The 14073-nt window shown below is 35.1% G+C and overlaps 1 protein-coding gene across 1 annotated transcript in view; it reads right to left on the bottom strand.

The window, feature by feature from the left end:
• Positions 1–14073, bottom strand: part of LOC145660613 (adhesion G protein-coupled receptor L3-like) — an 880165-nt gene that overhangs the window by 317413 nt on the left and 548679 nt on the right. The gene's annotated exons all lie outside the window — the stretch shown is intronic.

Below are 14073 nucleotides of genomic sequence, written 5' to 3'. Positions count from 1 at the left end.
GGGAAGTACTGTTGAGGTTTACAGTACTGTTGAGGTTTACAGTAGATCTTTGTTCTCTAAGTGGAATGATAATAGTTGTGATTTTTTAAAGGTAGAATGAGATATTTTTATGAAATGCTTAATTTATTAGATATAGTCATGATACTTCTAGGATAAATTAGTGGTGTCTCAAGGTTTATTTTAAGATAGTTTGAGCTTGTCTGGTAAGTGTTTCCAACCATAGAAAATTTTAATTTCTTATTTTTAGGTGAACAATTCCAAAAATATCCACTTTTTCCTCTATAATTTCCCTATTGTTGGCCAAATTAGAACAAACGTATCAGTATCTGAAAGCCCCACTGAATTGTTTTGTTTTAGTCTCAAAATTTTCTTTCAAATAGAAACTTTTTCGTTTCAAAATTTCGTTTTGAAAATGTTTAGTTTGAAAATTTTGTTTCAAAATTTTTTTAGTTTGAAAAGTTTGTTTGAAAGTTTTCAGGTTGTCAATTCTTGCACTCATTGGTAAAGAACTGTTTGGAAAAGAACCGGAACTGTTTAGAACAAAAACATGTTTCAACACTGTTTTATCAAGACATGTCAGACCATGGTAATGCAACGTCATCAGAATTGCATCACATCCGCTTATATATAAATATCGTTCGAGATGGTATTGGTGATAACGTCATGATGGCTGCTTGTCTAGTTTCTAAACACACTTGATGTGATGAAATCATTTACCTAGGTTATCGATTTACAAGAGACCTTATAGAACCTTTTCTAATCATATGATTGTTGCAAAGTTTGGATTAAGAATCATAATGAAGCTTGAAAATGGTAAGAATATTAGTTTACCACCAAGATATCCAACCATGGAAGCATCGAAACAAGAAGAACTACTACGTTTCTTAAACACCGGATCTGTAACTTTATCCTACAAAGGAATCGTGGGTCGGAGTTAACAATTCGAATTTAGTACACAGCCTGACCCTCATGTTTAAAAGATTGGTTTGGTCAGCAAATTTCGTGTCAGCATGACGTCAGCAATAGCTCTATGACTTATGATGGGATCATCAATTCAAATGTCGGGTAATTTCATTCCAATGACGTGTCAGCATGTAAAAAATAACTCTAAGATTTGTTGTGAAATCAGTAGTGCATGAGTGTTCTAGTTGGATTGATGTGTACTTTTAACGATAAAGGATTTCTGTTTGCAAGCTATTATCCAATAAATATATTTAAAACAAAACATGTGATGATTGGTATCAGTGCTACAACGTTTGAACCTGTTATTCGATTGGGCAAAGCAGAACAATTTGGCGTACAACTGAATTTTGAAGAATGGGAAACATCATGTGCACGAATCGACCAAATGAATGATTATTTTCATGTTGAGCTAAATGTGACCATTGTCAAATCATTAGTCTCAATTCATGAAGTGGTGCTACGTACAGCCCTTGAAGAGAAAATGGTTTGACAATGGTCACATTTAGCTCACATTGTCTCACATTTAGGTCAAACGTTACGTAAAGAAACATGTTGCTTAATTCTCGTAATATGATGTACCTCACACAAACGGAAGGGCCAAATTCATCAACGTATTCCGGTATGTAAAACATTCAGTTAAAATGTGCAACGAAACAAGTGTATTACTGAAAAAGTACCATTTTGACAAAATCTTTTATGCATATTGTATCGTGGCGGACATAAGTCTTTGACCAGGTAATGGCAACTGCTTTGAAACAAATGCAGAGTATGAGAATTAAATATATCATATCTGTAGTTTCGTGTGGAGAACAAACTTGTGAACCAAGGGTGTGAGGTCTGTGTATATATTCCGCTAGTAAAGCTTTTATAGTTTCTTCTGCATATTCTACAAGTTAGTTTATTATTACAGTTATTTTTATTAGTTATTTTCCTTAAAACGTACAGTGGAATACTTTCGACATGAAACTTTCGTGGGAAGCTTTCGTTTAAATTTGGGTAGTTGCAGAGGTGTCTCTTGAAGGTACGGAACCTCTCCCCGAAACCCCTACATTTTGCCAAATTTTAGGGCAACTTTAAAACTTTTAATACCATTATTTATTATTATTATTATTATTATTATTATTATTATTATTATTATTATTATTATTATTATTACTGAAGCCTTGTTAATTTAATGGTTCACCCCGTTAACCCAGCTCCCACCTAGTGGGCATTCTGCTAAACAAACACGGTGTGTGTAGGTTTTCTCCGGATTCCGCTTCCTCTCACTTTCTTTATTCCAACATTTTTTCATTCTCATTATCGGCGTCTTCTGTAGGTTAGCCGGCATAACCAATACTTAAAAACAAATTTTATTACGGCTCTTCTGAGTTCAGTATCCCTACTTCCTTCATGTAATTTGCATGGAAGCTTTCAGTTTTAACATTTAGCAAGTTCTAGGGACGTATGCAGAGGGTACGTCCTGATGGTCCTCACTTCTCTCCGATCTCGACTATTTTGTAATTTTTGCCTAAAGCTACGGGGCGATTTTACAGATTTTAATACAGTGTATCTTCATATGGAATTTGTCTTCTATATTATTATTATTATTATTATTATTATTATTATTATTATTATTATTACTGAATATTTGAGACCTCAATATTACGTCCTATTCCAATCCAAATAACCATACTGAAGTTAAGAAAAACGAAAAGAAATTTTTGGAGCCTCTATAAGGATGAATTGCCTTATAAGAGAAAATTTGGAAAGAAAATAGCGAGGAAACGAAGGTGACAGCTACTGAACAATATGAAAATCGAACCTTCGGATGCGTTAACAAAAACTAAGTAGGATTTGTCTTCATCACGATAGATAATAATACCCTTTCTTTGGGTAAAAGACATTGGATTATGTCTGCGTTATAATGATATTTTAACAAAATAAACATAAAGATATAAAAACACAAGAGTTCCTGTTTACCAATTTTGGTTGAACGAATATATGGAACGTGTTGAAAATGAAGAACGAAAATATCATTATTTGTAGTAAGAGTGACAGAACTTAGGAACAATTCCACAATGACATTTCAGGCAAATTTATGACTCATACTAGGCCTGAAGAATGACCCTTTTTTATTCATAAATTGTTTACGAAACACGCGAAGTTTACAGAGAGTAGGAATCGAGATTGTAGAGTGTGATTTCATGTTGTTAATTTTTCCCCTGTGAATGAAGTTGTTTCAATTGTCACTTGTAACAGACGAGAGAAATTGATTATTTTTCGTGTTATTATACACCAGAAATATCATTATCTAGATTATAATTTTTTCTGAATATCTTCGGAGGTAATCCAACAGTCGACCCCTAACTCACGAAACGAATGCTCAAGCCAGTACCCTAGGACAGCTCTTTTAAGTAAGAGTCAAGAAACACTCGTCTATGTAGCAAATAGCAAACGTTTACGATTCCAATATTTTATTAACGATGAAACACTGATTTCGGTCATGATAAAATACTATAGTCAAGAGAATTCAAGTTTAAATTTTAAAAAAGGCTGAAAGTATCTCCGAAAGTTATTTCTATTATATTCGGTTATTCTCGTTTTACAGTTATTTGCAGTAATCTTGAACGACAGGGACACAAACGCAGGACATGCAATATTTCAAAACTCTCCTACCGGGAATCGAAACTGAGACCCCGCCTACTGAACTATCTGGTGGAGGTGTGACTGGTTCGTTCCCAAGGCAAGTATGCTTGAGACGGTCAACATCGTGCTCGTGGGTTTTCTCGGGACACACTCATTTTCTCATTCCACCAATTCGTCCATCATAATTCACTTGCTTCAATCATAGTCTTCCTCAACCTAACGGGCATAATTGTTGGACATTAAACGTAAAAATTTCATTTTCGAGCTGTTACCCCAAACCAATCCAAATCGAAAAACAGTTGTATTTCCTATTGCTCTTTAACGTGTTTTCACAAAAACTATGTAGAAGAAAAACATGGGGAATCGTAATTTCATTCAAAACTCAAGCAGCAGACTCATAATACCTTAACCTGAAACGGAACAACTACACATTGTTTGAAACTTTTCCAACACATGTAGGGATATTCTGAAAAGTGTCAATCAGACGTGGAGTTGGTCTGTGGGTCAAGTGGGTCGAGTTTTCTGAGTGTCAGTGGGTCGTGGGTCAACAGCATGTGCACCACTGCGACCCACCACGCACCATGGCCCACTGCGACCCACCACTAACCATGACCTACTGCGACCCACCACGCACCGACCCACTTTGTTCACTGCATTGTAGACAGCATCTTCTGAACAGATGTTTCTTTTAACACTCGACCCTAGGCATAGAAACTAGAAACACGTTTCTGATTATTTGCAGTTTGCGATTGTCCGAACGAGGCCTACAACCAGAGGGAGGTTAGGGGGTCTTGTCCCTAGACTTTTCGTGGTACCTTTAGACCTCAAAACAGAAAACACAATTTAGATGTGAGTAGGAGAATTTTAATCACTTGTCCCCTCTAACACATTCATGGCTCCTCTAAACCTCTGTGGCTGGGTGCGGGCCTAGTCCAAACCTACTGGTGTATGTGTTGTGTATTATAGTTGTAATAGAAGAAAATTGTCACCTTGTTGGAGTTGAAGAAGAAAATTGAAGAAGCAGTTGAGGTTAAATTTTACCATGGCAGTCAAGCTGGAACAAAACGAGTCCTGCGGGGCTTCTAATCCGTTCCTACTACTACTTCTTCTTCTTCTTCTTATATAGTGTAATAGTATAGCAAAACTGCACACGTAACGTAAGTAAATCACATTTTTGAGTATTATTTGTTTTATAAAAATAGCAAAAAATTCCTGTCCCGGGTTTGAACTCACGCCAAAAGCAATTATAATTACAAGCACTTTGCGCTAGTACACACGGCCACGAAGACAACCAGCAGCAATTATTTGATTTCTGCTGTATTTATACAGTATATACTAAGTGGCGAGACACTGATAAGTGCAACTAACCAGAACCGCATATTTAGCTCCTATGAGTAGGGTCGAGCGTGATTTAAAAATATGCCTCTCAACACTGGTGAATTTGTCTACGTTTTACTTTGAAGGTCTTCATTTCTCCTTTCCATTTGTTTCTGTTTACTTACCTGAGATGAGTACCTCTAGGTGGAAAAAGAACTGGAGGCATTTTTGGATATTGATGTTTCTAATTGTAATAATAGCAATATGACTTACGCAGTACTACGAGACTATGAGCTTTTAGAGAAGCTACCTACAGGAAAAATATATTTTTGAATCACGGTAATATATAAATTATTATTTAAAAATGAAGTAACTGTGTGTGCCTAATCATTACGGCTAAATTACAGTCAAATGAAATGAATTTTGGTATATAGTTATGCCTTAATTCAAACTTGAATGTTATCATATTGCTTTCATTAATAATATCCTAAGGTGTAGTGGGGATCCGAATTTCTGCGAAAAATAATTGAGTATCTTATAAGCCGAAATTCAGTATATTAACTCTTTATTGAAAATGAACAGTACGTCTCCTAGCATTTTTCAAACTTCTCCTTTATGGGGAGGGGCGGCACTTTATATATATATATGGTAAATTCATAGTGGGTTAGTTTGCAAAAATAATCTAAAACGATCGATATTAGTTGAGGCACAAACAATACAGTTCTTTGCATCATATATCCATATAGATATATGCTTACCATCAGGGGCGGATGCAGGACGCACTTCTGGGGGTGGTGAGTTATAATACTCTACTTAGAGCTACTTTTGAGCACTCCGAACTCTGGGTTTTATTTATATATAAAATAAGCAAGTTTTCTCTTCTAAGGGGCGATCGTCCCCCTAGATCCGCCCCTGTTTACCATGCGATTTCTACTACAATAATTGCTAACGCTTGTTTATTATATGACTTGTTTATGTTTATTATTATTATATATTCTGTTTAAATCGTATGTGTGTCGACATCTGTTGGTTGCTAAGGTTGAAGCGCCATGAAGTTATTACAGCGTAAGTAAAAATTTGTTTGTATGCATATGAAACAGAATGAAAATGTTTTGGGCTAATATCTACAAAAATTTTCTAATGCGTCTAAATTAATTATTACGTGATTTAATTCCTTCTTATAAATTGAAAACATTGGAAAATCTTGAACGGACCATGGGACTATTTTGACATGAAAATAGTCATCATGTATTGCTCATGAAAACGCGGATGTATTCGATGTACTGTGATGATGTTTGAAGGAAGGAGGCGTGTCCTTTATTTATAAGCCGGTTAACAATTTGTGTAAAAACCAAGATTTCTCTTCCAGCTACAACTGATATAAGGTAAAAGCTAATATAATAAGTGTTACTTAACCGTAATACGTACCGACTAATTCCAGTGCTTGTATAATTTCGAAAGTGAAATCAAAAACAAAGTATTTCTCGTAGCTAAACTTTGATTACACTGCAATGGGCAGCCTAGCTATTGGTTTGGGCATTAAGTAGATTTAGTCCCTGATATTACATGCAATTAAGTTCAGCGTTATTAGGAACGATGTAGCCTCTAAATTTCAGTAATTTGGGAATTTTATGTCTCCTTGTCTCCCTTCACAAGTTTCGGCTGCTAATTCAAAATTGCAATTTGAAGATTTCAAGTAAGCATTGGGCAACAAGCAAAATATTAAATATTATTGTACAGATTGATTTAGCTTCAGCACAGTTTCCCAATTATTCTTCTATTACATTGGCCTGCCAAAAGCTTTGTAGGTTAGTTTAAATTTCTGCAAAAAATTGTGCATGTATATCCGAGTGAGTGAATGGGTGCATGTTGGTAAATGGTGCGTATAGGGAGTTTCTGGTTTCTTGCGTTTTATTAGTAATTTCGTATGTTCTCGTGTCCATAAATGTATTTCATCGTCATGTACACCATCATAACGTTTGTTCCATTTGAATGTAAGTGTAGCGTGTTACATGTTTCTTTCAGGAAACTGATGCTAGCTGGCTAAACTGGGAATTAATGCACCTGTTATAAGTAGAATAATATACTAGATTGTTTATACATGAAGATATACGAGAGTAAGCATATTGGAAACAGTTGTATGTGACTTACACGTAGAGAATCAGCATAAACGTAAAGCTGATACATGGGTTGACGCCCATGCGTATTTTCTCAGCCATGAGTAGGTTTCGGCTATACAACTACTCATTCGAAATTCTAAATTATTCCGAAATTTTAAATTATTTCGGTATTGCCATTTTGTGGCAATGATAATCCATCTTGATAACTAGTAAATATATGTTGAGCCCACATTTGAGCAACAACTGTCGATAATGAATTTAAAAACATAGGATAGACCCCAAATTATAATTCGTTTCCATAGTGATATAAAATGGAGTCTATCATTCGGGAGATATATTCGTTCTCCATTCTTTATTCTTTATATACATTTATTTATTTTCTGTTCCCTATTTTATTTATTTCTATTATTATTAAATATTTGCTGTTAGGGCTTCAATAGCTTCTCCACCCGAGGATTTCTTTTGCAAGTGACAATGATCAGTTATTTAGTCATCGGTTTCAATCAGATTTCAATAAAGATAACTTTCCATTAATGATCTTAAATTATGAGTTGTGAATAAAGGGCAAAGTATTCAAGAATGATTGAGTTTCTTATCAACTTAGTATTGAACATTAACCACATCATTCAATCTGCCCCAAATTTTGTTTATCACAATTCCAAAAGTTAAAGAATAGTATCTCCGCCATAGTGCATTAATATCTTAGAATTATCCATGTACCTAACCATATAATTATATGTTACAGTTAGATCTCATGTAAGAATATCAATTAGGTCAATAACGTCAGCAAATTGTTTACCTTAGAAGGAAATAAGCAGTACCAACTGTGGTCTAGAACAGTTTACCGAGTTTTGTTATTTGGTAACTCCTAGCCTTAAGAAGTGGTCTTATAGTCCAGTCAAGATAAGGATTGAACTTGAACAAATTGCAATAGAAATGAAACGTGCGCCAAAATGATGTTGAGCACATTCCAAATACACCTGAAAAAGTCCTCAAGAATATTCAATCTGGAAGGTCGTTAAATCCAATATAGCAGCTGTTGGTGGTCATTTAGGGCAGACATAATAACAAACGAAGTAATTATGTGACAATTTTACAGGCTCAACATATCTGAAGAAAGTTGTTCACCATTATATCTCCTCTCGAATGAGGCATTGAACATACCTCTAATGTACAGTGTGTCTGAAAAGTCCCCTGATATAAGGTAACTGTTATTACCAGAGTTAGAGCAAAATGCTAGAGGTGAAACTGTCTCCAAATATGATGTTTTAATCTAAAGTGAAGCAATATTTTAAATCGGACGAACCGTTTGTGCTGTATACTCTTTATACGTCCAATGTTAAATGAAAATGCAACGTTGCCATTTCCCGGGAGACGGATAAATTTTATGAGTATGATGAATGGTGGTATGTTTGAAGTGGGGGCTGGCCATCGACAAGTTAGTGTAAAAGACTGTAACTCCATTCATTTATGTTGTTGGTCGCGGTAAATGTCAATCTTGCGTTTTCATTTAACATTGGGCGTATAAAGAATGTATAACCCAAACGGCTCGTCCGATTTAAAAATATCCTTCACTTTAGATTGAAACATCTTATTTGGAGACGGTTTCCCCTCTTACATTTTGTTGTAACTCAGATAACAGTGTTAGTTTTGAGACACCCTGTATCACATTATCATTGGGAATGAACGATGATAGCAGGTTACCATATGTGATTTAGTAAAGGTTATGAAACAGGTGTTGTGCCATTCAGAAGAGCAAATGTACTCTGTCAGATATTGAAAATATTAGGGGAAGAAATTACTATAACTGAAATAAATGGTAAGGTAGAGTTGTTATTGTCAAAGAGACATCTGCCAGAATCGTTCAAGACTTCTATGAGAACATCAGAAAATATCCTTCATATCAGAATATGAATCTAATACCCAACGGTATAGGGTGTCCAATTAAAAGCAGAAACCAAAAACATGGTGTATTTGCAAGCACAAACCAACCCGTATTGGAGCTTACATTCTTGGCGAGCTAAGTGGATCATACACTGACCCAAGGAAGCGATTTTGGTTTCAATGTATCCAACTGTAACGATCACTTTCAGAAACACTCTTAAAACCTCAGGAAAAATGACATAGCACTTTCAAGATTGCACCGATTAGTGGAAAGGTAGTACTGTACTACGGTATTTTGATGTTTCCATGGTCTTTATTGCACATTTTTATTAACTTCGCTGCAGTATGGATTAATCTCAAGTGCTTTTCCACAGTACTTTTTCTGATGTTCTCCTCATAAAAGTCTTGAAGGATTCTAGCAGGTGTCTCTTTGAAAGTAACAACTTACATTATCATTTATTTCAGTTATAATGATTCGTTCCCTGCTATTCATCCCTCATTCCCAAATACTCAACTACTCATAAGAAAACAATCCTCTCTTTTAGTCTGGATGGGCCTGCCTTTTTTCTTCACTTCGTATTCATATGATGACATCTGCTTCCTCATCTTTCCTGGAATCCAGTTTCCTCTTCTAAAATTTACACTGCAAGTAGTGTGGTACACTGCGTCTTTCGTAAACAAATCTCTGGCATATTCAATACAACTTTTACAGTCATGGCCCAATCATTATTGCGTTCTTCACATAATTTCAATATTTTTTTCTTGGAAAGTATTAGCTTGTAGTGGAATTAGACAGTGATTCTTCCACTTACCGCCATATCTGTCAGTCTCACCACAAAACAAACAGTTAAAAGCAAAATGAAATGCTGGCGAATTTGAGCACAGAATACTTGCAGATGTCTCTTCATTGGACGGTATTCTTGATTGCGTATTCTTTTCGATTTGACTGAAATTTACATATTTCCTTCTGTGTTCCTGATGTACCTTTCTTCCAGGCTTGGCTGTCAGTGCTGCTGCACATCATTCCTCGCTTTCTGAATTTCTTGGTATTTCTTCTGAGATAAATAAAATTAAAATAATCAGTTATAGTTCAGTATTTAACCATTCAGCCATTTGAAAATAATAACCACAGAGTTACATTTACACTTACAAGGAGCACAAAGGGCCTACTATGTGTAGATAATGAATAAGGGTAACAGGGTATCTCACACGTCCCCTAACATAGGGTAACTGTTATTATCCGAGTTACAACAAAATATAAGAGGGGAAACAGTCTCCAAATATGATGTTTCCAATCTAGAGTGAAGGATATTTTTAAATCGGATAAGTAGCCGTTTGGGATATACACTCTTTATATATCCAATGTTAAATGAAAACGCAACGTTGACATTTACCGGGAACCACAATATAAATGAATGAAGTTAATGTGTTTTACACTAACTTTGTCGATGGCCAGCCCCCATTTCAAACATGCCTCCATTCGCACAATCTTACAAAATTTACCCATTTCCCGGTAAATGACAACGGTGCATTTTCATTTAACATCGGGACCATAAAGAGTGTATAGCCAAACGACTCATTCGATTTAAGAAATGCTTCATTTTAGATTGAAAACATTATATTTTCAACACGGGTTCCGCTCTTATATTTTGTTGTAACTCTGATAACAACAGTTACCCTATATCAGGGGACTTTTCAGACACAGTGTACATTAGAGGTACGTTCAATGCCTCATTCGAAAGGAGATATAATGGTGAACAGTTTTTCAGGGATGTTGAGCCTGTACAATTGTTACAAAGTCACATAATTACTCCGTTTGTTATTATGTCTACCGTAAATGACTACCAACGACAGCCATATTGGATTTAACGACTTTCCAGATTGAATATTCTTGAGGACTTTTTCAGGTGTATTTGGAATGTGCTCAGCATCATTTTGTCGCATGTTTCATTTCTATTGCAATTTGTTCAAGGTAAAGTGTCTTTTTTACGTACATTGACTTGACTATATGTACTTCAACAAATTTTGAAAATGAGCATTAAAGGAAATGAATCCCTTTACAGTACCATATATTCGTATAACGAATCAGATTTCATGGAGGTCATTAACATAAATTGAACACTTTCCACGTGGTACAACTTGCTGCTTACGTTTATATTTTGGTATTTATTTTACCTATAGGCAGAAATAATCAAGACCAATGAAATGTACAGAATTGTATATAACGTAATTTCGTTTTCACAATTCTCAAATTTAAGCAGAGTGATTCTATGTAGTCCTTCCAAAGTTTAAGAGGAAAGCATCAATGTACCAATGTCATGGACCCCTATATAACTTTATACGATAATAAAATTCCAGCAAAGAAGATAAAATAGGTTAGTAACTGACCACCTGACTACACTAATATTTGACTATTATTTACCAAAGATGGGATAAGAAAGTACACCTCGGAAAATTTAAGATTGGAGCACAAATATGCCTGTGTTATGAAAGGTAATGAGTCCTGTACTCATTCATTTAATATAAGGTAATAAAAGCGTATCAAAGAAGATAAAATAGGTCAATAACTTTTCAAATTTGAAAATTGGCAATTTTTATAACCATAATAGGGAACAAGATAAACACCAAAATTTGAATGAGACCTAGAGATCGTTCACCGAATTTTATTGTTTGGTAATTCCCAAATTTAAGGAGTGGTCCTATGTACCCCAACAAAACTTAAAAAGGGAAGCGTGCACTACAAAAGAAATGAGCCCTTGTAGTATCCATATATCGAGTTAAATCGATATGAAAGGGAATAAATTGGGTCAATAACTTCCGAAATTTACATTTTTGATAAAATTTATCCATGATAGGGAACGAGATAAACTACCAAAATTTATAATGGTATTTATTAGTGTTCTAGACTATTATACCAAAATTTCAAATTGAGCAATTTCTAAAATTTAAGGGGAAGGCCAATATACACCTTCTAAATCTTAAAAGGGGTGCAAAAATGTACCTTTGTCTTATAAAAGAGAATGGATCCCTGTATATGTCCATATAATCATATAAAGTAATAAGACCTCATCAATGGAAATAAATTGTGGCAATAACCCAACACGTGATCGTACTAATTTTTGGCAGTTTTTAACCGTAGAAGGGAACGAGATGGACCACCAAAATTTATATACCATGTATTAAGGTCATATACTATTATAACTAATTTTTAAATTCGCCAATTTCCAAAATTTGATGGGTAGACCAAGGTACCCTTCCCAAATTTTGAAACGGCTGCAAAAATGTACCTGCGTTTTATAAAAGAGAATGGCCCCTGTACATGCCCATATAATCATATAAAGTAATAAGATCTCATCAATGGAAATAAATTGGGTCAACAACCTCCGAAATTGGATTATTGCAATTTTTTAACAATGAAAGGAAAGGAGAAGGACCACCCAAATTTATAGTGATACATATTGGTGCCCTACAATACTATACCACTTTTTTAAATTCGACAATTTCCAAAATTTAAGTGGTGGGCCAATGTACCCCTCCCAAATTTTAAGAAAGATGCACCAATCTATCCACGTCTTTTGGAAGAGAATGGAATCTTGTGCACATCCATATAACCATATAAGGTAATAGGACCTCCACAAAGGGGATAAATTAGGTCAAAAACTTCCGAAATTTGAGTCTTTAGTAATTTTTTTAACAATGAAAGGAAATGAGATGGACCACCCAAATTTATAGTGATACATATTGGGGGTCTATAATATTATACCAAATTTTTAAATTCGAGAATTTCAAAAATCTAAGGGGTGGGCAAGGTATCTCTCTCAAAATTTTAAAGGGGTGCACCAATGTACCCATGTCCTATGAAACAGATAACCATATAAGGTATAACAACCTCATCAAAAGGGGATAAATTAGGTTAAAAACCGGTGGTACAACGTACTGGTTGTTTACATATATTTTGGCAATTTTTAGCGATAAAAGTGAAAGAGATCGACATCCCAAATTTATAGTGATACGTATTGGGGTCCTGTACTATTATACCAAATTCTTAAATTTGGCCAGTTCAAAATTTAAGGGGTGGACCAATGTACCCCTTCCAAACTTTCAAAGGGGTGCACTAATGTATCTATGTCTTATAAAAGGGAATGAACCCCTGTACATACCCATATAAGCATATAAGGTAATAAGACTTCATGAAAGGGAATAAATTGGACAAAAGACCTCTGAAATTAAATTTTTTGCAATTTTTTACCAGTGAAAGGAAACGAGAGGTACCTCCAAAACTTATAGAGGTACATACTCTAGTCCTGGACTACCATACCAAATATTTAGATTTGGCAATTTCCAAAATTTAAGGGGGTTGGTCTACATACTCTGCCAAAATTTAGGGGTGGGCAAAGGTTCCTCTGCCAAAATTTAGGTGTTATTCCTAGGTATTCGTAGGGCATTGACTCCGGGCCAAGGGCATTGATCTTTGAACTATGACGTCCCAAAAATGTTTGCTGACTCGCCTCGCTATAACGGGGACATACTACTTCTATGCTTTAGGAAAACATTTTGAGGAATAGCATATTATCTTACAACTTTATAGAAACGATTAGAAAAGTAATTAACAAAAATACTGAGGTGGGCACAAAGTACACACCTTTAGTAGTCCGAGGGTTAAGAAACAACTATCATGCAAGTTCAAATCAACTTATTTCCCTGATGCTTTACATGTACTTAACCTTACCTAAAATCCGAGCAAATTAGTTTATCGTTTTGAGCTGTTGCTCTTTAGCTTTTTTTTTTTTTTTTTTTAAAAAAAAGAAAATTATTGAGTTCCTGCTTAGTCGCATTATTAACGCACGTGACTTCAGTTTGGTGATCCGTGATTCTGCTTCCGATGGAAGAACTAAATTTTCCGGTAAATTTCCAATTTACTTGGCTAAGAGGTAACAACTGCGGTCTTGAAAGCCACAAACAATGGTGCCTGGGAGCCGGTAATTTGTTCATGCATCCCTCAGTCTAACGAACGCCACCTGTCCAACCATAACTGTTCATGGGCGGTAGTGAAGTGGAGATTGGTACTTCCTTCTATCTGTTGGCTAACTTCACGAATATTTTAATTTCATATAACTATCGAAAACTGAAAAGAATGTGACTTTCTACAACCATATGACGC

This window comes from Thermobia domestica, chromosome 9 (genome assembly GCF_964235325.1).
Source record: "Thermobia domestica chromosome 9, izTheDome1.hap1.1, whole genome shotgun sequence".
Classification (NCBI taxonomy): domain Eukaryota; kingdom Metazoa; phylum Arthropoda; class Insecta; order Zygentoma; family Lepismatidae; genus Thermobia; species Thermobia domestica.
This window is presented reverse-complemented; position numbering and strand designations above follow the sequence as displayed.